The sequence below is a fragment of the Hipposideros armiger genome, unplaced genomic scaffold (genome assembly GCF_001890085.2).
Source record: "Hipposideros armiger isolate ML-2016 unplaced genomic scaffold, ASM189008v1 scaffold_1248, whole genome shotgun sequence".
Taxonomy (NCBI): domain Eukaryota; kingdom Metazoa; phylum Chordata; class Mammalia; order Chiroptera; family Hipposideridae; genus Hipposideros; species Hipposideros armiger.
This window is the reverse complement of record NW_017732598.1, coordinates 366,435-392,311: the sequence shown is the minus strand read 5'-3', so window position 1 is coordinate 392,311 and position 25,877 is coordinate 366,435. Positions and strand designations below refer to the sequence as shown.

At 50.7% G+C, this 25,877-nt stretch overlaps 1 protein-coding gene across 1 annotated transcript in view; it reads left to right on the top strand.

The window, feature by feature from the left end:
* The window catches only part of TMEM132D (transmembrane protein 132D), a 299,170-nt gene that overhangs the window by 42,335 nt on the left and 230,958 nt on the right, over window positions 1-25,877 (top strand). The gene's annotated exons all lie outside the window — the stretch shown is intronic.

Sequence of the window (25,877 nt, the reverse complement as noted above, 5' to 3'; positions counted from 1 at the left end):
GAAATCCATAATTCTCCAGTTGCTCCTAAAACAGTGATTGAATGTGGCGTTTCAAAGAAGATATGATTCAGGGCAAGATGATCATATATTATTGAACATGTAGACCAATGTGTGTTGAACACGCCTACGTGCCTGGTTAATTTCGAAAGAGAGAGCTTCTGAGTGCCCAAGTTCTCCCTCAGCAGGTGGGAGGAGGTGTGGGGCGTGGGGTGGAGAAGAACCACTGTGTGCCTCGGTCTATTCCCAAATGGAATGCTTGCTGGCATGTTCTGAACTTCCCAAGGATGAAAGACCACTTCAAACCCCAGCCTCGTAAGTTTAACTTTCTTTGGTTGAATATTTTTTTTACCAGAATCTCTCCAAGCATAGACCTTAAAGCAGAGGCAAGGTTTAAGAGGAGGGGATACTCTTGGAAGAGAAGGTGGAGATCTATTGAAGAAAAGGCAAGACTTACAAAAGCGCCTAGTTTCTTGGCCTCTCCGTTGGGACCTAGGGCATAGAGGAGAGCTAACCCAGGCCGCCTTGGCATGCCCAGCTTACAGAGCGCAGGAGGACTCTGCACGGCAAAAGAGGCTGCCCGTCTTCTCTTCATGGGACTATCCAGAGAAACCCAGCACCCTGTCCAGCAGTGGTGCTCAGCCTGGGTGCTTTCTGCAGTGTCCGCAGACACATTTGCTGGTCATGACGAATGCTGCCAAACATCCCATGATGCACAGGGCGGCGTCCATGACCAAGAGTTCTTTGGCCCTAAATGTCAAGGTTGAGGTAGTATTTCAACTGGACAAGCTCAGATATGTGCTCTTAATTAATTTAGAGAATGCGATGATTAGCATAGAGCAGGGCGGCGTGTAGCACCCGCTGGCCCCAGGCAGCAATGGGAAGATCAAGGTCAGGTTCTGCACGCCCAAGCGCCTCTGTTACCTAGGCAACGGGGGAGCACCCACAGGCCCAGAGACCAAACTTTGGGAGTTACTGGATGTGTGCGCCATGGAGCCACGATAATATAAACATGGCTGTGGGTCACATGGTCATATAAAACCTGGGAAGTCGCTCATGTCCTCTCTTCATTCAGATCACAGGCAGTGTAATTTCTCAGAATAGTTTCTCTGGTCATTTATTCACACATCTTCACCAACTACCACCATCACCATCACCGCCACCATCCTCACCACCATCACCACCATCACCACATCACCACCATCACCACATCACCACCATCACCACCAAGCACCATCACCTTGGTTACCTCCATTCTCACCACTAATGACAATCTTCCTCTGCTTTTCTAGGGACAAAAAGTGCTAAGACAACTTATGAGTCCATTTTAGCCAGATGGAGGAACACTGGATTTAGTAAATGTCAGTTTCTTGTGTAAGAAGCTGTTTCTAATCATACTAACCATTGTATGTTGTCACATGACCTGGAACTCTTCATGTACAATTCGCACAGTATCCCTTAAGGCAGTGGTTCTCAACTTCCCTAATGCCACGACCCCTTAATACAGTTCTACATGTTGTGGTGACCCCCAACCATAAAATTATTTTCGTTGCTACTCTATAACTGTAATTTTGCTACTGTTATGAATCGTAATGTAAATATCTTTTTGTTTTCTGATGGTCTTAGGCGACCCCTGTGAAAGGGTCGTTCGACCCCCAAAGGGGTCGCGACCCACAGGTTGAGAACTGCTGCCTTAAGGAATACAGGGATTAGAGACAGGCCTGAGTCTCATCCTTGGCCTACTGTGTGTGTGTCCGTGTCCTTGGACAAGTCACGTCACTTCTGTGAGCAATAATGTCCTCACCTGAAAAATAAGGACAAAAAAACCCCAATTACCCAACATACAGAGTTATCCGGAGAAGTATTACATTAGGAATCATAAGAAAAATCCCGGTTATATGCCTGACACGTAGGAGGCAGCCTCCATAATGCTGGCTGGGGTCACTGCCACTCGGAGGGCCTCAGAGCACCTCCTGTGAAATCTACAGCTCCAGATGGGATGGTAAGCACCCCAAGTAATTTTCACATGCTGAAAAAGTACGTGAGAATGCTCAGTGACTTTACAAAGAAAACTGCTGTGACGACTTGCAGAGTTACTCACAGCAATTGTTTTTCGAGTTAATAACCCAAATGCATTCATCTTATATGACTGTTCCATGAAAACAAATTGCTTTTATAGTCAGAACTACAAATTTAGCCCGAGATCAATAGCCCCCATTTTATGAGCTGTCTGTAGAGACCTCAAGACGCTCCCTTGCTTAATTGCCTAGGAATAAGGATTGATCAGTCCGACGCCTCTCCACCTACGGATTCTAGGTGTGTTCACATGCCGTGTGCAGGCCAGGCTCCCGCGCTGTGTCCTGATTCACACTTACACAGTCAGAGCCTGTTCTGCTCAGCAGCTCTTAGAAAGGCTTCAAGGTTAATAGGGCCCCAGCGAGAAGACTGCAGGGAGCAGGCAATTCAGAGGTTAGCTTTGCCTGCGACAGGAACCGACGCTTTCAGTTTCAAGTTTCTTCGTGTCGCATTGCAAAATATGTTCTGTGGGTCCACTCTAGGAGGTGCCTCTGTGGTTTTGTTCTCAAACAGAGAAGGCAAAATTGCAGTCAGGTAAAGACACACAGTCTGTCCATTCAGCTTTCTAAAACCTTCTTTCCCCTAACACAGGCTTGTCCCAGTGGGAAGCCCAGCGTATTTGGCTCTTTGTAACCCCGAGGCTTTGTGGTAAATTTTGGAAGCCTCCAAGGACCTTTCTTTTTGGCTTTGTAAGAAAGCAGTGTGATACCGGAGCAGCACTAATGAGCAGCATTACGCTCTCCCTGTGCTGGGTGGGATGGTCAGTGCTGCATATCTTGGACAGATGACATGATCGGTGATGCTTCAGGGAAGGACCGGGTGAACGTTCTGTTCTTTAGACCCTTTTGATTCTTCACTGTCTCACTTACCCTAGAACAGCAGTTCCTCAAATTTTAACACTCATCAGAATCGCCTGGAGGACTTGTTAACTCCCAGATTGCTGAGCCCACCCCCAGAGTTTCTGATTTCATCGGTCCAGAGAACATGCATTTCTAACGACGTGATGCTGAGGACACACTCGGAGAAGTCCTGTCACAGTTCATCCCCTTAATTGATTTAAGCATCTCTAGACTCTGAAGCAAAAACGTCTCGCATGCCTGGACACCAAAAAAGACAGTCATTTATCTTATTTTATTTTTCAATTACAGTTGACATTCAGTATTATTTTATATTAGCTTCAGGTGTACAGCATAGTGGTTAGACATTTATTTAATTTACAAAGTAATCCGCCCTGATAAATCTAGTCCCCACCTGACACCACACACAGTTATTACAATATTATTGACTCTATTCCCTGTGCTGTATTTACATCCCCATGGCTGTTTATAACTGCCAATTTGTACTTCTTAATCCCTTCACCTTTATCACCCAGCCCCCTAACCCCTCCACTCTGGTGACCATCAGTTTGGTCTCTGGATCTATGAGTCTGTGTCTACTTTGTTTGTTCATTTATTTTGTTCTTTAGATCCCACATATAACTGAGGTCATATGGTATTTGTCTTCCTCTGCCTGACTTACTTCACTCAGCATAATACCCTCTAAGTCCATCCATGGTGTTGCAGATGGCAAGATTTCATTCTTTTTTATAGCTGAGTAATATTCCATTGTGTATATGTACTGTATCTATTTTATCTAATTGTCTATTGATAGGCACTTAGGTTGCTTCCATATCTTGGCTATTGTAAGTAATGCTGCAGTGAACATAGGAGTGCACATATCTTTTTGAATTAGTGTTTTGGATTTCTTTGGCTAAATACCCAGGAGTGGAATTGCTGGATCATGAGGTAGTTCTATTTTTAATGTTTTGAGGAACCTCCATACTGTTTTCCATAGTGGCTGCACCAATCTGCAGTCCCACCAACAGTGCACCAGGGTTCCCTTTTTTCCACAGCCTCCCCAGCACTTGTTTGTTGATTTATCGATGATGGCCATTCTGACAGGGGTGAGGTGGTATCTCATTGTGGTTTTTATTTGCATTTCTCTGACGGTTAGTGAGGTTGAACATCTTTTCATATGTCTGTTGGCCACCTGTATGTCCTGTTTGGAGAAATGTCTGTTTAGGTCCTCTGCCCATTTTTTAATTGGATTTTTTGTTCTTTTAGTGTTGAGTTGTATGAGTACTTTATAAATTTTAGATGTTAACCCCCTTATCAGATGTATCATTGGTGAGTGTCTTCACCCATTTAGTAGGTGTAGACAGGCATTTTTAACCTCTTGACTTGAGACAATGAATGTCTGTTGTTCTAATGAAAGATGAAAAGTAGCAAGCTTGCCTTCTCTCGGGGGCTGTGTAGATACAATCTTGTGTATCTTTAGGATGTTTATTGTAGCAAAGCCCTTCCTCATAGATCTAAGGGCCCTTGTTTGTGGGCCAGTGTTCTTCATGAAGTCAGGGAGGAAACGTTTTGTTGTCCTTTTCGTAAGTTAGGTGATGTGCAGGTTTGGAGCCATGTAAGTGAGAGAGAGACTTAATTAAGTGGCCTGTTGGTACCAGCGGGCCCCATGAAAACATGCCCCGTCATGGAAGCAAAACATCTTGAAACTAATGTATTTATTGTATGTCAAATGTAACTGAAAAACACATTTAAAAAATAAAATGTTTAAGGAAAGAAAGCAAAACATCTGTTTCCATCTGGAAGAAGCCAGGTTTTAAAGGCGTGACATTAAATTTGATTTATCTAATCATTGAGATAAAGCAAAATAAAATGCAGCAAGCACCCTCGGCTTAGAGTAATTAGAAATATACAGCTGCCAGGGAATAGCAGTTTGCAGAGGATCTGATGTGAAATATGTTTTAGGACGAGAAAAGTGGCTGCTTGGCGGGGGGGTTGGTTAGGAGAAGTGTCGTCACCAAGCTACAATGGGGGAGAGACTTATGGAACTGCTTGCACTTTTAATTACTGTCTCATGACTTTCCTGTTGGAAATACAAAATGGTAAAAAGCGAAAACCCAGACCTCCTGACTGACGCTCTCTAGGGCCTAGGCAGCCACCGGGAGTCTCTCTGAGGAGGGAGGTGGGGACAAGTTCTGTTTGTTTAGTTGTCCTCCTGTGGGTGTAGAAATGATGTATGGGTGACATTTGCACTGAGCCTTTGGTGTCTCCTCTGCAGTAACAAATGCTAATGTGTGTGTCGGGCAGGCCAACCAGGGTGTGTTTTTCTGCCTGTGTGTCTGTAGTCATCACAGCTTGCAGGAGTCCCCTGCAGGTGGCCTTGGTCAGGGCCTCAGGGCCACAGTGCCACAGACTGGATGGAGCCCCACTGCATTGCTTTGCCCCCCTCTTCTCTCTAGAAGAGAAGAGAAAGCAGTCCCTCGGAGCAGCAGCCAGAGAAACAAATGCAGCTTTGTGTAACGCCGGTAATGATAGCCTTTGAAAATGTCTTTGCTTTGTCCCCTCAATGCCGTCCCCAGAGGCAGAGTGCCTGAAGTGGAGGAGCTGACCTGGGTAGAAAAGCACTGCAGGAGTGTCACTTCTGTCCCCAGCTGCTGCTGACTGACTGCCCCCATGTGCTTCCTTCTTAGCACATTCAGCCCCTCGTGATCTGTAACCTGGGCCATTGAAGTGGTCTCTCTCCATTCACACAGTGCATTTTACACACAGCTGCCCGATGAATCTTTCTAAAGCACCACTCCAGTTCAGCCTCCTCCCAAGGAAAAGCCTCTGTGGCCTTCCCCTGCCTTCTGAATAAAAGTCAGGGCCGTTGGGGAGCCAGCGCTAATCTGTACTTCCAGACATGTAACCTATTATGGTTGTTGAAGCACAGAACTGAACGACTCGTCACGCTGCCATGCCTTCCCTGTGAGTCCCGTCTTAGGTCTGAATGCTGCCTGCCTGACCCCACATGCCTGCCCTGATACCATTTCCAAAACCCATGATACATCCCACTTCCTTCATAAGGTTGGTGAGGTGGCAGGCTCCCCTCTGGCCACCCAGCATCTGTCCTCTTCTTCTGATAGTCACACCCTGAGTGTTAGAGGGGGAGCTTCGTCCCTTTCACTCCGCACCCCTGGGAACAGGTATGGGCACCCAACCCAGCCCCAGCCAATCAGAACAGCCCATCCCCTGGGCCATGGTGATTGGTTTGGGGTGGTCATATGATCCAACATGGCCAGCGAGATTCCTTCTCAGGATTCTGGCTGGAACTTTTGGGAAAACAGCTCTCTTTCCAGGGATGGTGTGGAGCCGATAGCACTTAAGCCTGGAACTGTTCATCATCTGCTTGGGAATAAGATCGAGATGGAGAAAAGCAGGGCCAAGAAAATGTCCTGAAGACAGAGTTTAAGCCCCGAATTCAGCCATGTCTGGATCAAGACCCACCATTTGAATTTCCCAAGAATAGAATAAATGATTAGTATTTTTTGGTCTAAGCCAGAGTTGTGTTAACTGTCTTTTTCACCCCAAGTGCTTTCAATAGTAGTACTTATTTTCTTTGTTGGGCTTTCATAATGGGTGCATATTTTAAATTTTATTTTCAATTATTCATTGAATGTACCTTTTTATTAAGTGCCTAGTTTCTGTCAGAGTCCTTATTCAGCACCAGGGACAGCTCCTGGCTTTTACGGGCTCTTAACCCTGCTGAAGCGGGGAGATGTCGATAATTACAGCCACGGAAGAAGCTCAGTAGGCCCCGTGGAGCATCTGTGGTGTTCACGCGCCCCTGCGTGTGTCTGTGCAGACTTTCTGGAGTGGCGACATGGGAGCTGAGTGTTGAAGGGTGAATAGGAGCTTCCTCCCGAAGCCACAAGGGAGAGAGAGGGATGCACGTTCCAGGCTAAGGGAATGATGTGTGAGGCTGACTACGAGCAAACGTGGTAAATCTGGGGGAGATACACATGATTCGTCCCGGGGAAGAATGTCCAGTGTCCCCTACAGAACTCGGAAGTGCCCACAGACCCGTGTCTTCCCCAGGGAATGCACTTGATAAATGTTGGTTGAGTGAATGAGTTAAGGAATGACCATCACTGGAGAGTACAGCGCTACTATAGGTAGTAAAGGAGTCATGGCAGCTGCTATAAGAAGAATGAATTGAGACTCAGCTAAATAAATTGTGATACGAAAAGACAAAGTCTACTCAACCAGCCACTGTTACAGCAGTCCTCCCTGCCAAATCAGCATTCTGGTGACTTTAGATGAGGGAGCACACGTGTCAGTCTTTGTCATTTCATTGGGTTAGGCATGCAGAAAATGATAACAACAAAAATATTAATAACAATGAGTGATTATTTGTTGAGTATTTTCTCTCTACTAGGAACTATGCTAAGCAAGGGACTTCCATTGTGTCAACCTACCTCAGTTTAAGTTAATCTAGTGGCAGAGATGCTGTGAATGTCCCCATTTAAACTGAGAGAAATGGGGCTAAGGGATGTTGTGCAACTTGGCCGAGATCATTTAATGGCCCTTAAGTGGATGTGCTTGTTCAAAGGCTAGAAGGCTAGTAGGAGAGGAAACCAGAGTTTGATCCCATGCAGGACTGTCTCCGTTCAGAGCTCATGTCCAAAACAACCCGATGGACTGTCTTGGGAACAAGTGAGGCTGGCTGGACTCAGCTTCCCTTTGTGTGTCCCTTGGATCAGATTCCTTAACGTAAGGCTTTCAAATGTGTGCCAGTTTGAGGTCTCTGGGGTTTGCTGCGCGTGCTGAGCATTGCCGGCTTGGGTTCCCTGAACCAGAGGCGATGGGACCCACCCCGCTGTTTGCCGAGACTTCCCCGCCCCCACACATGGTTATGGAGTCACGGTCTCATTCCGTAAGGCTTGGGATCCAGTGAGTGAGCTCTCTGTCGCTGTGACCTCCCATTCTCAAAGTCCCGTTTATAATCAATTTGAAATCGTTCATTGGACAAAAGTATTCTTCATTACCATATGCCAAGGGTAGTCAAAATTTAATTGCTGGAGCCTTGTTTGTGGACGCAATTTCTGTTTAACAGGAGGAATAGTTAGTGCTGTTGTAAGATTAATTGGATGTCTTATGCTTCAGCCCCCACAGTCAGAGGGCTGAAAGGGTGGTAGCGTGAACAGTGTTTATTAACCACATAGCTTTCATAATAATTTCCTTTGCAAGGGCTGCCATGAAATTCTGTCCTAAGCACCATATTAGCTCCATCACACAAATGTGAAAATTACAACTCAGATTGTAACACTTTTTTTTTTCTCTGTGATACCGTTTCAATTTTTAAAACTCTCGTCCAGTTTAAGATGAGAATCAAGCCATCCTTTCTTTTAGGTCTCCCTTGTGGTCCCTCTCTCTGTTTTTCTGTCTCTGCCTCCTTTAGTTTGTCTCCCTGTCTCCATGTCTCTGCTTCTCTCTCCTGCCATGGAATACATTTCCTAAGTGCGTTTTTATCCAGCATTTTTCATTCAGTAACTGTCAGAACAAGATGCTTCCCCATTGATCACACTCCAGACATTCCCTCCACCCCAGACTGGTAATTTCTCTTCTTCTCTTCGCCCCGTCTGCCGAAGGACGCCCCTCAGGAGAAAGGCCCTGGGGTTTGATGTCACTCAGAACTGGCTCAAGTCACAGCTCACAGCCTGTTGGCTCCATGGCCTTGAATGAGTTTCTTGACTCTTTCTGCTCAGATGTTTTATCTGTTACCTGTGATAGCAATACTTACCTTCTAGAATTTTGGCGAATCAAATGAGATAACTTCTTGGAGTTTCTAGCATGGCTATCCTATAATGGCTCCTTGCTGAGTCTTCCTGAGCTGAACCTCCCATCTCTGATGAGACTGTGTACACAGGTATTTATGTACCTACCTATCTCTGTTTACCAATCACCTGTCTCTCATTACTCTCCTCTTCTCTTGGTCTCTGTAGAAGACCTCACACATGTGTTCAGCCCCGCTTTCCAGATGGATGTGAAGACTTGAAGACAAATGAATGAGTCAAAGAAAGATGGAGTGTATTCATGTGATACAAGGATATAGACTTTATCTCATCTCCCTGAGTCCTCTGTTTACTTTCTTCCCTACCAGTCCAACTACATCTGTCTACGAACTAAACATCCTTTCCACCTCTCAGACCATTGGACCAGTGGAGCCTTTTGGGCTGGTTTCTCAGTCCACATCTCCACTCCTGTCCTTTGGCTTTCTGTTTAGATGCATTCCCCGTCATCGTCCACTGAAAAGCTCAGGTCACAAATCCCACCTGGCTTCGCTCCCAGAGTCTCCATTCTGGGTCTTCCTCCTGCTGTTGCTTCATCTCCCTGAATGCAACTTTCCTTTTTTGGTAGCTATCTTCAGCTGCAAGCCTCCATGCTGGCTCTTTCTTGCCTTCCCCTCCTCCATGTAGCCAATTTTTTTCTACCTCTGTGCTTTATATAATAGCTCATAATGACTGGACCGTGCCCTCCTCCCCCCTGGCCACCCCTAACCCTCTTAGCAGAGTGGCATGAAACTGCCAGCGCTACCATAATTCTAACTCTACCAGTGAGTGTGGCAGCCAGAGAGCCCACAGCCTTTGCAGGAGTCACCTCAGTTCACACCTGGCCAGCCCTATGTCCTTATCTCATTTGATGCATACTTAATATCCAGTGAAATCCAGTCATGCGTTTGCTTCTCACCTGCACTTCCGTGTCTCCGTCTCCAGCAATCTAGGCCTGCCTTTGTAGCGGCAGTCATCTGAAAAGGTGTGACAGTCAGCGCCCCAGTGGCACATAAGGTCTTTATGGTTGTCGTAAGCCTTTTCTGAGTGGGTCTCCCAGTGCCTTTGTCCTCTCGGTCAAGCTGAGTTACATAAGCACTGATCACCTGCACATGCAAACACATAGGAAATGAATCACTTACAGCACAGTCTTCACAGAGCCACCCCTCGTCATCTGCATGTGGTCCTCAGAAACCCCCACTGTCCCCTCTTTAACAAGAGGTGACATTCGTTGGGTGTGATCACATACCAAACATTGTTTTGACTGCTTCATACATGTGAAAGAATTTCATCTCACTGCAATCCCAAGACCCAGGTGCTCATTACCATGTCCTTTCACAGATGAGAAAATGGAGCCATATACAAGAGTTTAGCTAACATCCCAGGGCCACAGAGCTGGCATGTGCCAGTAGGTGGCACAGCTGCCACTCAGACCCAGGCAGCATGCGGTGGGGCTCCCATGCAGGAATTTCTTCCCATCATGCCCCCAGATACATCTGTTTTTTCAAATCTTGAATCCTGGGAAAAATCAGTGGAGGAATTGAAAAAAAGAAATAAAGTTCTTAAGAGAATATTAAATCTACATAGAGACGTCCTGGTCAGTGGATAGAAGAATCCACCGATGTCAAAGAAGAAAACGAGATGGAGCCCTGAGGGGTCAGGTGGATGTCCGGGCCACTGAGGCATCAGCACACAGGAGTGAAGTCCTCAGGATCTAATCGGCTGGTCCTGCTTGTAGCTGTGGCCACGTCATGATGCCTGCCAGTGGCCCTGTCTTCTGCTAACAGTGAGTCTTTATTGCTGAAAGAAGACATGTTAATACGCTTACACACGTAGTGCACTTTATACAAAGCCTCAGGGTGGTGTATCAGGAAATAACACATTTTGGAAGCAAAATACGTCCTTGAATTGGGAATTTTGACACCTGATTCTGTGCAGCTGTCAACCTTGTAGGAAATACTAATGTCAGATTATCCAAATAGTACCTCACAATGTTCGCTGGTGTTTTGTAGTGTCAGAATATTCACCATAGGCTAGAGTTATCGGTAAGTGCGACTCAGTTTAATATTCATTAAACGTACTTTCTTTATCCATAATGAAGAGTAAAGGCTGTGAAGAATGTTGGAAGTATGTAAAGAATGACTTGTGATTTCAGGAGTGCTCTGAGAATGCCTAGATGTTTTAATTTCTCTTTTCCCAATCCCAAACCGCACTGGACTGCCTGGAGCCTTACCCTTCACCTGTGCTCTAGACTACCTCTAGCCATGCTGGTCGCATTTTGCAGAGTACAGATTTCTCTCTGAAATGGAAATTAATCTTGATTATGGCCTGTCTCGCCCACTGTCATGGAAACTTCCTGAGGGAAAGACCCCGCCTGTGTTGCCCACATGTGTGACTCCAGCACCACGGACAGCTCCCAGACGGTTATAGCGTTTAATCCACGTTTGATGGATCAGGAACCGAATTAGCATGACTCACTGTTTAGCGTGTGCAGGGAGAGCGTTGCATGTGTGGATCCATGTTCTAATCCTGGTCGCTGAACAAGAGGCTTTCTTGCCTTTCGCTGCAGAAAGGACCCTTTCAGGAAAGCCAGCAGGACTGCCAGTCTGGGGCCTGTCTTCATTCCCAGGTGCTCTGCCGAGCGGCCCCGGGACCTTCATCAAGTAGAGTGTCACAGTGAGCCAAGGTGAAGGGAGAGTCACTGGCGGTCTTCCGGGAACACCGAGGAGGTGTTTCTGGTGCCGTTACAACCCGCGGAGCGCTGAGCCTGAGGTGCTGATTCTGGAGGCGTGTTATGTCCCAGACCTAAGACGGCAAAAGCTCGCCTTAGGCTTTCTCTTGGTAATTGAGAAAAATGGCTTTTCCTTTCTGTTGAACAGAGAGAGTGGAGACCACAGGTTTTGAGCTGCCTTTTGGTACCAACATCCCAGAGTCCGTGGGTTTTATCTACCCTCCCCCATCCCCGCCTCCCCCCCTGGCTGGGTATCATCTCCCCCCACTCCACTGGGTGAAAGTGGCAGGAGGTGTGAGCTGCTCTGTGTGTGTTCAGTTCCGGCTGTAATGCAGCATCTGCTGAATGTGGGGACGAACGTGGGCGGCTCTGGGGAGGATCTGAGCACCTGCAAGTTGCCGCATCTGACCTTCATTTGTAGCAGTTGCCTCCTCCCTGGAGTATCTAAGCCCTGTTAGAAGTTTGTGAGTTCGAATCCCATAGGTCCACATTTCCTTAGCATTTCTTCCAGATGCATTGCTCTCTCTGTGTGATGCCCAGAGCCTCACTGGGTAATTATCCTGTATCTGATGCATCTGATTAAGCCATTTCAGAAGGTCTTTTGTTAGAAAAGACAGAAAATTGTAGTGGCTTTAACTTGCATCTCATGGTATCATTATCAGTGGACTCAAACCCCATTAAAAAAGAAAAAAGAAAAAGAAAAAGAACAGAACAGCCAAACCTCTGCCCGCTCTGATGGAGGCCAACACTAACTGTGAAATGCCAACACCATGATTGATTGTGGTTTTTTTATTTATTTATTTTTGTAAATATCCTTTGTAGTGCAGAGGGAGGACTTACACCAAAAGATGAGCCAGCCCAACTGAGTTTTTGCTCCATTTTTTGTTATTATAGCCGGGTCTCGGGAGAAATAGAAGAGACACTCAGCGAGGGCCTCGGGAGGACTTCATGGAAAGATTGTTTCCTGAGTGTGGGCAGGATGGAGGGCAGGTCCCATCCAGGGATCATAGCTAGAGCTGGAGCCCTGGCAGAGGGACCGTGGGTGGGTGGGTGCTCTCACTGTGGGACACACAGCCAGGAGGGGTCTCTGAGCAGAGGGAAGAAAGGAGGGGGTGACGCTGCGGGGGCGGATGGGCACGCAGGGGGATAAATAGGGAAATCCCAGCTCTAGCCATTATTTATCCATCCAGGGAGCAGATAGATGAAGAGGACTCAGTATTGACAGCTAACCAGACAATATTCGGTGGCCCTGCCACTTCCTTTTTCAGGGACAAACTCAAATGCTGCATTTCGTGCACCCATGACTGTCTGTATTCCATGAGCGGCAGGAGGGCTGTGGGGGGACAGAGAAGGGGTTGGGCTGCCTTCTGACCCTAAGCGCCTCTGAGACAGGCTCAGCCAGAGAACTGAGAACTGTTTCCTTGCCTCGACCACTGTCACCTCAGTCATCACAGGGCAGCAGTAATGCAGCCGGTAGAGGCCACGGCTGGCCTTGGCTGAGTGCTCTCCGTGCATCTCGCATCACGCTGACACCTTTCTGTGTGTCCTTTTATTTGCTTCTTATGTTGGGCCTCAGAAAGGGCCCCTGAAGCTACCTCCAGTTTAGACATGAGGACACAGCGTCAGCAGGCATGACAACATAAGCATACGGAGTCACTAAGCGGCAGCATCAAGCTCAGAAACAGGCTCCGTGTGACTCTGCCGTCTGTGCCCTCGGCTTCTGCAGCACCCTGTCTGCCCATCCGGTCCGTCACGCGGTGGTGTGTGGCCTCCTACGTGTCCCCTGGATGCTGCAACTCCCACCGGTGTCTCTGCCTGGACAGTGCAAGTGGCCTCTTTAAGTTACGTCCCTGTCTCCACTGTCCCTCCACTTGAGTCCATTCTCCAGATCAGCAGTAGGGCTGCCCATCCTAAGAAACACAGCCATCGTGTCACCCCGATTAAAACTCTCTGGCCCCCAGAGAATGCAGTTCAATGTCCTTTTCATATCAACCAGTAGGAATTTTCAGAACAGGTTATTTATAGTCCTGTCTAAACCTGTCTTCCCAGTGCTCCCACCGAGGCACTCCATCGTGTCTCATGTCCCAGCCGCCTGGAACCCTTCCAGAGCACGCAGTGGCCGCTTAGGAGGTCTCCATGCCTTCGCACACGCGTCACTTCTGCTGCACTTTCTGTCTCCCTTTCTCTGCGTGGAGGATTTTTGGTAACAAGCCAACACCCCGTGAAACCATGCCGCCCTCGGAAGCTGCCCCCAGCGCGCTGTGCCCTTTCTGCTCCATATGTGTTGTCATCACAGGGGATTGTAAACACACTGCTGAAGTCAGCTCCCACCTCAAATCTGTGATCTTGAAAATAGTAACACGATCATTCTGCATATATTATCTCACTTAGTACCAGAAAAACCCTGGGGAGATTAGTGCCATGATTGTCTTCAATTCAGGTTGAGGAAATGGAGACTCAGAAAGGTTAAGGATTATGCCCAAGGATGCAAAGCCTGCGAGTGATGGAGCTGGGCCGTGAGCCCGGGATGCCGACCGTCTGGGCTTCGCATCACCCCGGAGGCTGACCCCGAGCTTAGCATCACTCATGCCTCAGCTCTCTGTGCATCACAGACCCATGCTTCACACGCTCATCTTTGAATACCCCACACTTGATAATGTTGGACCCTAACAGAAGCCAAGTGCATGCTCATTGGCTAACCGCAGTGTCCCCTCCTGCAGCCCTCGCCCACACACGTGGCTGTGTTCCTTGGTGAACCCTGGAAGCTCTTGGTGACACATACCCGCATCTGTCTCCGTCAGATGCACCGCGTGAGGTTCTGAGACTGAGCTGGGTTCTCAGTGCTCATTGTCCCACGGACCCTTCCAAGTCTCGTAAGGCCAGCTGTTAATCAGCTAGATTTCTTGGGTGTGTTAGAGATGGGGGGGTCACTGCCGGTATATGCAGCCCAGGAGCCCCTGAGGAAAAGAGACCAGCCGACACACTGCCTACTACTGTGGCTTGTGATCATTCCAGAGGGAGGCTCAGAACGGAGTGTTGACAGACTGGACAGGACAGAGTGGGACAGGAAGTAGAGGCTTTCTTTTGTAGACAGTGTCACCCTTGCCTCATGCAACCACTGAACAGGTGATTCCTGGGGAGAGAGCTCATATTCATGTGAGAGGCAAATGAAGTGCTTCTTAAGCATGACTTTGACACCAGCTCAAGGATCCTTCAGGTTTGCATGTTGGGAAGGACATTTTTCACTTGCCAGCAACATGTCCCTGTGTCAACCATCTCAGAGCCCCTGAGCCCCCAGCTGGGAGAGAAACGGGAGACTCTTCAAGTCAGTTGCAGCCCTTGGGTGATGTTCTCACAAGAACCTGCCTTGAGTGCTTCCCAGATGTCATTGCTGTGGTCCCCACATCTGTCACCTGCACGGTACCCCATCATGCGGGGAACAGGACATTAGGAAGTGAAGGGAGTGCCGTACATCTCAAGCCCTAAATCTGCAGCCCCACCTTTTCCAAATTTCCCATGTATTTCAGTAGCAATAGTAACCCCACGTCGCTTACTCGGGAGTTCAAGAATAGATGCCTGTTCTCGTTCAATCATAGCGGTAATGCTTACACTGTCATTCAGTTAAATGCAGAGCATTCCTGCACAGGCACCAGAGGCCCAGGACACAGAGCCCGACCTCCAGGAAGGATGCTGGCCCAAAGGGGGTGGCACTGTACGGAGGTTTGTGATGCAGAACAGAACAAGTGGCGTTACAGCGTGACCACCGGAGTGGCTGCTGAGGGTCTGTGTCAGAAATGGAACCCCAGCTATCTTACTGCCAGGTCAGGTGGTGAGGGAGGTGCTGACACTACAGCAGCGGCAGGGGCGGCAGGAGAACGAGGTCCCACCCCCCAGAGCATGGCGCGAAAGCTAGAACACAAACAGAAAGAGCTGGCGGAAGCGGCGAAGCCTCAGCCTGATTTCAGCCCTTGGGTCCAGCCACTTCTAGGCTAGGTTTTTTCATGGCATGCGGACAAACCCTTTTTTAAATTATTGTTTTATTATTATTATTATTTTCCTTCACATAGTTCGAGGTTTCTATTATTTGCAGCCCACTGAGATGAGAACGTGTTAGGATTAGAAAGGGTCCGATCCACGTGACAGACGCAGCGTTAGCCCCGCTCTCTGAGCAGACTTTGGACTGAGAGGAGGCGGGAGGCTGGGGGACGGAGTCCCAGGCCGAGGCAGCCTGGGCAGGAGCCGAGAGGCAGAGACAGACAGACCAGGCCTCTGGGTAGTCTGCCAGGTGTTAGGTTATCTGCCGTGTACCGGCGTTTGAGCCCAGAGCTGGGCACAAAAGAGCCTTAAAGGGTTACAAAGTGACCTTGTACTGTATTATGGTTAGACTATGGCACAGGGGGGAGAAGGGGGACTGAGGCAATGCAGCCGTCAAAAATATGTAAGTCTCTCTCTCTCTCTCTCTCTCTCTCTCTCTCTCTCTCTCGTCTTTAAAACTACTCAGAAGTCATGGATCAACAAAAGCTTTAGAAAGGAAAATTGTTAAGGTGTTTCCATTCACGTACTATTGATGCCAGTTGGAACGCCGTTTCCTTTTCCTGATATTGACCGGGAACAGACGTGGGCCCCTGCGTGTCACAGCTGAGTGATGGGCAGAGTGGCCCTTACAGGAGTAAGTCGATCTCCACTGACCAGGGTTGGTGATGGGAGCGGGGCCAGCCCTCTGAGATGCTTCCCGTTTCCTGGCGGGGCAGGAACGCCGGTCTGGGTATTGGGTCCTGTCTGTCACACCCACATCTCTGTGGCTGCCCTCCCAGTAAACACAGGGGTGCCCTTCCCCCCATGTGTGGCGCGCCTCTTATTGTTTTGTTCCCAGGCAGGCGGGCGCTTATTAATCACTGCGCCCTCCTCAGGCAAAATCCAGTAACGCTCCTCCGGGCGCTGAGAAGGGCCCAAATGGAGGGTGCGGAGGTGTCACCTGTCACGGGCCCTGCCTGGCATCTCAGGGCAAATGGGCCGGGAAGGCTGGCAGGGCTGGGAGATCGCTCTGCCATCCCTGTAGGCCAACCTCCAGGAGCCCGGACTCGAGGTGCGGTGTTTATTCCAGCCTTGGTAGCACGACGTCAGGTGGCGGTTTGTGGACCTGGTATCTGTGTGTTTGAAGTAGCAGCGTCCTGCCGCCCAGACCCCTTGGCCACTAGTGGTGGCCACGTGACTCAGTTCTCCCCGACAAAGAGCAGAGGGCGTTCCCTGGGGGAGCTTGTAGAACGACATGTAAGTGGCACCTTTCTTCAGTCTTGTCCTTGTCCCTCCTGCCCGGGTCCCTGTTGGCGCCATGAGCTGCTTTTCCCGTCTGGCCGTCCCTTCTGGGGGTTTACTGATGCGGGAGCACAGCCTCTGGGGGTGCAGATCTCTGCCTGCGGCTGCTGGTAGATGTCAGGGAAGTCACCTGCCCCCTGCCCCATCCTAACACTTTCGCCTCAGGGCTACAGGAGTTCCCTGAAAGTTCTGCTTGGTTGTCTGTGTGCTGGTCGCCCTGCTTCGGAACATTTCGTTGATTTATGGGAGTGATTTCCCTGGTGCCATTCAGGTTTCCATAGCTTCTGTAGGAGCTGGGGCTAAGCTCTGCTGGGGGCACCAGATGCGCAGCAGAGAGCTCACGCAGGAAAGCGAGAGCCCCGGGGGTTCTGCTCCAGGTCTGTTTTCATGGTGCCCCTGTGTGATTAATGGTGCTCATCCAGCCCCTGCTGCCAGCTGGGTACGTTCTGGCAGGTTTCTGGTGTGTGTTCATGAAGACACCCTTCCCTGCGTCCTTGACAACCAGGAGGGTCTTCCTCACTCCGTGGGAAGCTGAGAAACGAACCTTCTTGGGGGGCGGGGTGTCTTTGTGGACTTGAATTTCAGCACATCAGGAAGAAAAGGCAGTCCGGGAAGGCTGGCGAGCTGCTGGGGCCCCTCCCGCTGCCCGCTGGGTGCTGAGCGCCACCGTTAAGGAGCCGCCGTCTGCCCCGCAGGGACGCACGTGACCTTGGCGTCCTGCTTCCACTGCTGTTACTGTGCCCAGCATGTTATCTGCCATCAGTACTTTTTGAAAACCTGGCCTTGTGTTTTCTTCTCAACTGGGAGTGCGTTTCACTCCTTAAAATCATAGCTGGAACCTTAACTTGACATACGGATCAGTCTGTGAAGTCACAGCGTCGTTGAAACTCATTTAGAATCCAAATCACTTTTGAAAATCCTTCAGCACAAACCCAGCTCACCCACTTTCAACGGCAGTGTATCCTGCAGCCCTTAGGCAGGCTCCTGGGGTCCGTCTGGGAGGTTTGCTGTGTTTTGCTGCCGTCCCCAGGTCATGGAGGTCGTGGCTGGCACAGGCCACGCTGGAAGAAAATGACAGGTTTCAAACCCTGACTCACAGTGATGTGCTGAGCTCTTTCTCATCCGGAGACATTGGAGCACAGTGAACCCATGACCCCATCTCTTGCTGTCCAAGGTGTCGCCAGGGTGACGGCCAGCCTGGGCGTCCACACCATGCGAAGCTGCGTTTGGTCAGTAGACACCATCTGAGGGTCCACCGTGCGTGCACTGGTGCCAGCATGGCCCAGTGGAAAACCATCTACCAAGCCACCGAGGCTCCCACCACACGAAGGACGGCAAAACCCTACTATTGGCAACCACCACCAGCAGGTGCCACAGACCTCAGCCCACTGCATCTTCTCCAGGTTCAGAACCACCCAGGAGGGCTCAGCACACACGGCGGGCACCTGCTCACAGAGAGAAGCGACAGCAGAGTCAGCGGCTCCAGTGGGCAGGTCTCCACGGCCAGCAGGTCCTTCCTGATAGCTGACGCGGGTGACGACCGTAGGCTCCCGTCTCGTGCTGCAGGGGAGGACCCCATTTCCTTCCCGCGGGACAGACATGGTGGGGGGCTGGCCAGGCATCAGCACTACGAGGAGGGTCTCTGTGTGCCCCTGGGGGCCAGGCTCCACCTCATATGGGAGGGGAGCCTGGACCGAGCAGCACCCAGCACCCGGCCTCCATGTGAGGGGTGTCCCAGGCCCAGGGCTGAGATCGGGGCGGCAGGTCTCATGCCTGCTGCTTCCTCAGGAAACTATGAAGGTGAATTGAAGGTGAAAGGTGTCGCACCCCCACCCAGCCTCCTCCTAGGCCTCTAACCCCCCCAGTGGGTGTGGTGGAAACTGACCCCTGGTCTCACCTGACTGCGTGGTCACTAGAGGTGGAGCAGGTCTGTCATGTGTCTGTAACTGAACCCTGGGCAGCGTTGGGCGCCATCAGGGACCTCAGCTGACGTGGCCTCATAGCATTTTCCTGAAGTTGATTTTATAAAAATTGTCACCATTTAATAATAGAGGAGGTCAAAGCCTGATGCAGTTTCGGACTCAGGGTTTTAGCCTTGGGTCTTCCGGCGTCAACAGTTGTGGCCCCGCCATGCTCATGCCCCCTGTGGACAAGGCAGGGCCACTTATCAGAGGAAGGACAGCACGGAGGAGAGAGCTGTGAACTCGCCCCCACGACTTTCTCCCCACTGGTGGCTACAGGAACACTGGCACATGTCACCTTTCTTTTCAGAGTCAGAACACAGTGTGTTTATTCCTTTGGGTCATTCGAAAACATTTGATTTGCGACGTTGCTGGCACTGTGTCAGAGGGCATCTTAGTCAGTTTGGGGTGCAGCTGGTAGCAAAGTACCACAGACAGGAGGCTTATGAACATGAGAAATTTAGTTCTCAGAGCTCTAGACGCTGAGGAATCTGAAACCAGGCTGCCAGCCCAGTCGCGTCCCCGTGAGAGCCACTCCGGGTTGCAGACGACCACCTCCTTATGGTGACGTCACATGGTGGGATGGGCTAGAGAGCTCTCGGGGTGCCTTTTACTAGGGCACCAATCCCCTTCCTGGGGGCACCTCTTGACCTGCTCACCTTCCAGAGACCTCATCTCCTGGCACCATCACCTTGAGAGGTAGGGTCTCAACGTGAGAATTGGGGGGACACACACATTCAGCCTGGAGCAGTACGCATAGTGTAGATTAGTAACATGCTCCAGTACATCAAAATACTGCAGCCTTTCAAGGTTAGATGGCGCCCGTGCGACAAAGCAACAGACAGCGTTTCAACCCAGAGCAGGATGAGCCAGTGTTCATTGCATCTTTCCCTCTGCTTGTCCTGTGGCCTGAGGTGTTTCACAGTGAGAGTTACAGTACACTTCGCCATGGATTGCTGTGCCTTTGAGAAGTTCCTTAACTGGACGAAGCCTGGGTGGGCTCACCTTGAATGCCCATGGCGAACCCTGCATGTAACTGGGACGAATGGAGAGTGGCACACACGTGCCCATCAGAGCCTGGCACAGACACTCCCAGCACCTTTTCTTCTGTCATTGATCCGACATGACTATCGAGCACCTACAAAGTGCCAAGCATGACACCGGAGGTCCCATGGACCTTCCCTCATTGCTATCTGTCCTGAAGGGAGAGAGAAGTAAGAGAGATAAGACGCTTGTCTTCACAGAGCTCATGGTTTGCTGGAGGCCAGAAAAAGCTTCTAGGTGATTACAATTCAGGGGCGTGGCGTCCCGATGGGCAGACCACCTCACATAGCCCGTCGTGAGTGGCAGAGACAGCACAGAGCCAAGGTCCCGTGATCATGGGGCTGTTTGCGTGTCCCCAGACTTTATATCTGGGAAAGCTCAGCCCAGCGCAGTGCCCCCCAAAGGGCGTGAGCTAATGTACACAATAGACAGACTTAGCTAGAAACAGCAGTGAGTCACGTGGGAAGAAAGCGGGCCTCTTTTTAATTCATGTTCAACATTTGGATTACCTTCCGGAGAAGCTCTGTCTGATACCAGGATGGCTTTAAATCCTAATATTTGCTTGTGTCATTTTTCACAGTGACGTGCATGCCAGGGGCGGCCATGGGTGGCACCGGTGCACACTTAGGATTAATAACGTTGCTTTAGTTTCTTCCGGGTTCTGTTGATGGCTGCCCTCTATTTATGGCAAACGCCACCAGTTTTCACTTAACAGGGGTGCCACAAAGCTTCCTTTCAAGAAGGAATGCATTTAAGTCAACTTAATAAAAACCTAAGTTCCCAGGAGATCGTGCCGGCTGCATGCTGACAGGGCAGACTACTTATGGAGATAAAAATACCTTTAAACATGCTCACTGCAATTGGGAAAGGGGAAGGAAGACGGATGCATAAGCGGGGAAGGGAGTGAGAGGGAGTGAGGCCGAGGACGGGGACCAGAGAGGACACCGGAGGATGCCCGAGTGTCCAGTGCTCAGAATGGTAACCGTACTCCACGCTGCTTTGATCTTCCCACGTGTGTCATCAGATCCGGAGCATGTGAAGCAGTTCTTGATGACATCACAATGGGGCTTAATGGTTCAGACACTAGGGCTGTGCAGTAGGAACGGGCATACAGTGGGGGGCGGGAGGCAGCGGGGGAGGCACTTGCCTTAGGCGGGGTCCCCGGGAAGCGGGCACCGAGGTGGAGATTTGCGTGTGCAGGAAGGTTCAGGGGGTGCCCTTGGGAGACGCTGGTGCAGGGAGCAGGACTGGACATATGAATCCAGTGTCTGCAGAGCCCTCGGCCCAGCCCGGCACTGGACGCACCACAGTGGCTCGGAAGAGCAACTGGTGGGTGTTCAGAGGACTTCCCCTCTAACTCCCAACTTTCTGAGTCCTAGCTTGTACCTCCCAGGATGTGGGGACTGTTTGGGGACTCGCCCGAGGTCCCACCGCTGGGAAAAAGCAGAGTCTTGGGATTCTTCAGTCCGGGGTCATATAACTCCTGTGCGTGGAGCTCACACAGAGAGCGGCTGCACAGAGGATGGTCTGGGCAGGTGTAGAAGCAGGAGCCTCTGCCAGGCAGCGCTCAGAATCCCTTCTCCTCGCTGCCCTTCTCTGCTCCCAGTGCGAGGACCTGGTCCCTGCAGATGCCCTCTGCCAGGCTCCCCTGCCCACTGGCTGCTGGTAAGGTTTGGCCAATGGGAGACAAGAGAGCAGGCGGAGGGGAGGGCCCAGGCTGTCTGGTCCTCTTTCTCTCTCTGCTTTGGGCAGCGTCTCAGAGCACGGTGCCCGTGCCCCCTCGCAGCTCCACCTCCCACCAGACGGGCTCTGTCAGGCGGCTTGAATTTATGGACCTGGTAAGACCACCCCCCCATTGTTGCCTCCGTCCTAGAGACGTCAGCTCCCTTCCTGTGGTCCCTGGTCACCGGGTTGCGTCACCAGCACTGCCTCTAGATTTCAGCTCTTCCAGTACCTTCTGAAGTGTTGACAGAAATGTATCGTATATGTACACATAGATAGGGGAGTGCACATGATTTTGTGTCTTAAGTGAACACCCAACATCTTCTAAACCAGTCCCCTGGATTAAATTCTCTTTTTTCAGCTCCAAAGACTATGTTTCCTAATAGACGCTGAATCTATACAGTCACTAATCAGGGCCCGGCAGGATGGAGACCTCACAGGTAACTGTAAATACAAGTGATGGATGCAGACAAACCCCAACCCGAAATTCCACGGGAGTCGTGTTGTGTCCGCGGGTCTTCATTTCCATTCCAAACGTCCATCTCTTGGCTTAAACACTTCCGTCCAGTCCCCTCAGGCGCCTTCACGCCCCCACCCGCCAGTCCAGACTTCCAGCCTCTTTGTGAAATTGTTTCCAGGTACTGAGGGACTCAGACTTGTCAAGGGTTCAGAGGGGCTGTCTGGTGTCCCCGAGACGTCTTGGATCTGCCTGGGCTCCGCTGTGGGTCTGGTCTCTGCAGGCTTCCTCTGCACCATGAATCTTTTCCTCTACAAGCCGCCCCCAAGTCTGACGGCCTCTTGGACCTTCCCCGCTTCTGCGGGACACAGGAGAGGTTCTTCCTGCTCTCACATCCCCGCACCTGGGAAACGCCACCCTGCCCCGTCAGCCCTGCGGGGCCTCGTCACCACAGGCGTTGCCTCTCTGGCTCCTCGCTTCTGTACAAGGAGTGAGTCAGTGTCTCTGCCTCGTCATCTCCTAAAGCTCTTCATGGCCTCTGGCACGCTCTTCCTGAGACTCAGGGAGGTAGACCTGGCCGCTTTGTTCAGACACCCACACTCTCTCCTCCATCCTGGCTTTCCTTTCAAATAACCGCCTCACCCATCTTAATAAGCCTTACTCATATATTATCACGGACACTCCGGAATCCGTCACGTCTTCTCTGCACGTGAGCCCTTTCTGTTTCCCGTGGTAACTAGGTTTTGTTTAAATCAGCTTAGGCAGCACACGAGCCTGAAGACACAGAGGCTCGTGACAGCGGAAGCGTGCTTTCTTCTCTCTGCGTGTCTCTTTCTTTTTTTATTCTGTGGAAAGACCACAAGAGCTGCTGCTGTCAAGGACGTGTTTGTCTTGGGGAAGAGGAGACAGAGAGATGTGAGAACCACAGAATAAGTTAAACATCTGCCCAGAAGTGTCATATGTCACTTCTGCTCACCTTTCGTGGGTTAAAGCAAGTCACATGACCAAGCCTGGGGACAGTAGTCAGGACAGCATAACCCTACGGGACAGCGGTACCTGTTCTGAAATGACAGAATAATCTACCACACATTTAAAATTGTCAGAGCCTGGGAAATGTTCTGCATCCGCCCTGATACTGAGTGCTAAGGACAGGATATACCACATTTCCCCATGTATAAGATGCACCCTTTTTTGAAAAATTTGGGGTCTAAAAACTGTGTGCGTCTTTATACAGTGGTTGTAGGTTTTTTACTTGCATTTCCCGCAAGTGATGAGGAGTTGTATGAATTTTATGATGACTAAAACTTGAGTTCAATAACTTAATGTAATAATTTTTTTTCAAATTCTGGGCCCCAAAATTAAGGTACGTCTTATACATGGAGAAATATGGTAGTAGCTTATGCTTGGATGGGGGAGAGACACTTAGGAGAAAAGGGGGGCACCAGGTTGATGTTATAAATATGGCTCCGCCATAAATGAAAACAGGATATTGGCCTTATTCTTAGAGGAATTTGGCTGTTACCAGAGGGGCACATTTGGCCGAAACCGAAGCTCTCTTAACTGCTTTTCAGAATCCCCGAAGGAAAAGAAAATGTACTTCCCTACGTAAACTTATGAAGTTTGCGCGTTTTCATTTTGGGGTGTTTAATCCTAACTCCCATTTGTTTGGTAATTCCCAGAGCCCCAAATACTGCTTCCATCTGCAGTGATGTTTGTAGGAGGGAAACCCCACAAGGGACGTGTGAATCCTATAGCTTTGGGCCTATTTTTAATCCTGTACCAGGAATAAAACCTGGGGATTTGCAATGAGGAAATAGTGGCCAGAAGCTGTTGCAACAGCGATTCCACTGAGGATTGCAATAAAAAAAAACAAAAAACATTCCAAGCAGATTCCACGTAGCACGCAACACAGAGCTGATGAGCGAGCCAGTTCTGTCTACACGAGCGGCTCAGACATCCTGCCTCAGTTACCTGTTCCCCTTAACAGTGTACTCCCAGTCACACCTCCTTGGGGACATAAGGATGTTTTGTGAATGAGTGAGTTTGAGCGTATACAACAGAAGCACGAAGGTCTTATGGGTACATCGTGATGAAATGCCACGTGTGCTTGGAGTCAGGACCCACCCGAGACCTGAGTTCGGAACCAGCTGTGCTCCCAACCCTCTGTGCCAGTCTGCCTCTGCCCGGGGAGGCTGATGACTGACTCCCTCCCCATAAACCAGCGCCCCCTCTTACGGATGTCCCCAGCATGGAGGCACGCAGCACAGACTCTTTCGTGCTGGCTTCCTGTCCCCAAATCACATCTGTGAGCTCCAAACTGTGTCACTGCGCGTGGAGTGTGCTGTGCAGCATCTGTTGTGTGTGTGCACCGCACCTGACTTACCCACTCTGCTGGCGGGCAGGTGGGGTCTTTGCAGTTTGGGACTCTTAGCAACAGCAGTCCTCTGAACGTCACTGCATGGGACACAGCGTTCATTCCTAAGGGCCTGTGCCCGGAGTGGGGCTTCTGTGCTGGACGGTGCAGGTCGGCTCAGCCTCAGGACTGACTGACTGGCAGACACTTTTCTCCGAGCGCTTGTGCCAATTCACGCTCCCAGCATGTGTTGGGGTCCCTGTTACCCCGTCTCTTCTCCAACAATGGAATTGTCCGAAGGGCTTTTCGACCCGTGAGCTTGACCACCGTTCCCTCCTTTAAACCTAAGAGAAGGACTGGAGATGAGTCAGGGAAACAGCCAAGGCCCAGACGCATGAGGCCCGGCAGGCGGGCAGACAGGCTTCTGTCCAGAGAGATCTGAGGAGCCAGGGTTGGTTTCTGCCGCGGGAGGGGCACGACCGGAGCCATTTCTGGCGGCTGCATGAACAAGAAACTGTAGGCTCGCAGGTGGGAGCAGGATGAGCAGTGAGGCTGTTGTGACCCAGGAGGGAGGGGTGACGGCTTGCACCACAGTGGGCGTCACAGAGGTGGTGAGGTGTGGCCAGAGCGCGCGTGGGTCTGCTGTGTAAAGTAGAACCCCCAGTTTGGAACCCAAAGGCCCAGAGGCACCCCGCGTGCCTGGCTTTGGAGGAGCCCAGAGGCGCTCCCAGCAGCTGGGTGCTCAGACACTCAGCCCCGACCCCACACACGTGTCTCTGCCCTTCTGCCCCCTGAGAGGTAAACAGGAAGGAAGCCGGCTCTCCGGAAACCCTGAAGCCAAAGGGCGGACTTAGGAGGGTGCGCATGCGCAGGTCGAACGGGGCAGTGCGCGGCTCGGGGGGCTCGGGGGCTCCGGGCGCAGCTGGGGGGCTGTTCAGTGAGCCCCTGAATAGGGATGCGGACGTAGCTTCTGCTCAGGGCAGTTGTGAGGTCTCCAGGGTGGGGGGGGGTGAGCGTCCCCCTCACTGTCACATCCTGGTCCCCTACCTCGGGGGCTCCCAGCTCAGCTCGGAGGAGCAGAAGCCGGAGCTCCCGGGCTGGCTGGGGCCTTCCCTGACCGGCAGCCACATTTCGTCCCGGCCAGGCTCCCTCCACCGAATGGGCACCTGAAGCCAGACTAGGATCCAGATGTTCAGTCTCATTGGCTCAAAGGTGAGCCTGCCTCCTGCCAAGCAGTTTTCCCACCCAGCTCCCCCACGTTTCCCTTCCTGCGTGTTTGTGCCCCATAGGCTGCCACTGAGAAGGACCAGAGACTCAAGGGGAACCAACATTCACTGTGCGTTTGCAGGTGTTCAGGGACTTGATGGAGTTATTTAATCCTCCGCCAACGCAATGAGCAAGGTGACTTTTATCACTGTTTTTCAGAGGACAGAGCCGGGCCGAGTGGGATCTAGCACATTCCACAGCTCAGTGAGAACTGGGCTTACACCCCAGTGGGGTTGGAATGATACACTGGCCCAGTCAGCATCTGTGCAGCATCTTTCCAGAGCTGCAAGGATGGAAAAGCTAAAAACTAT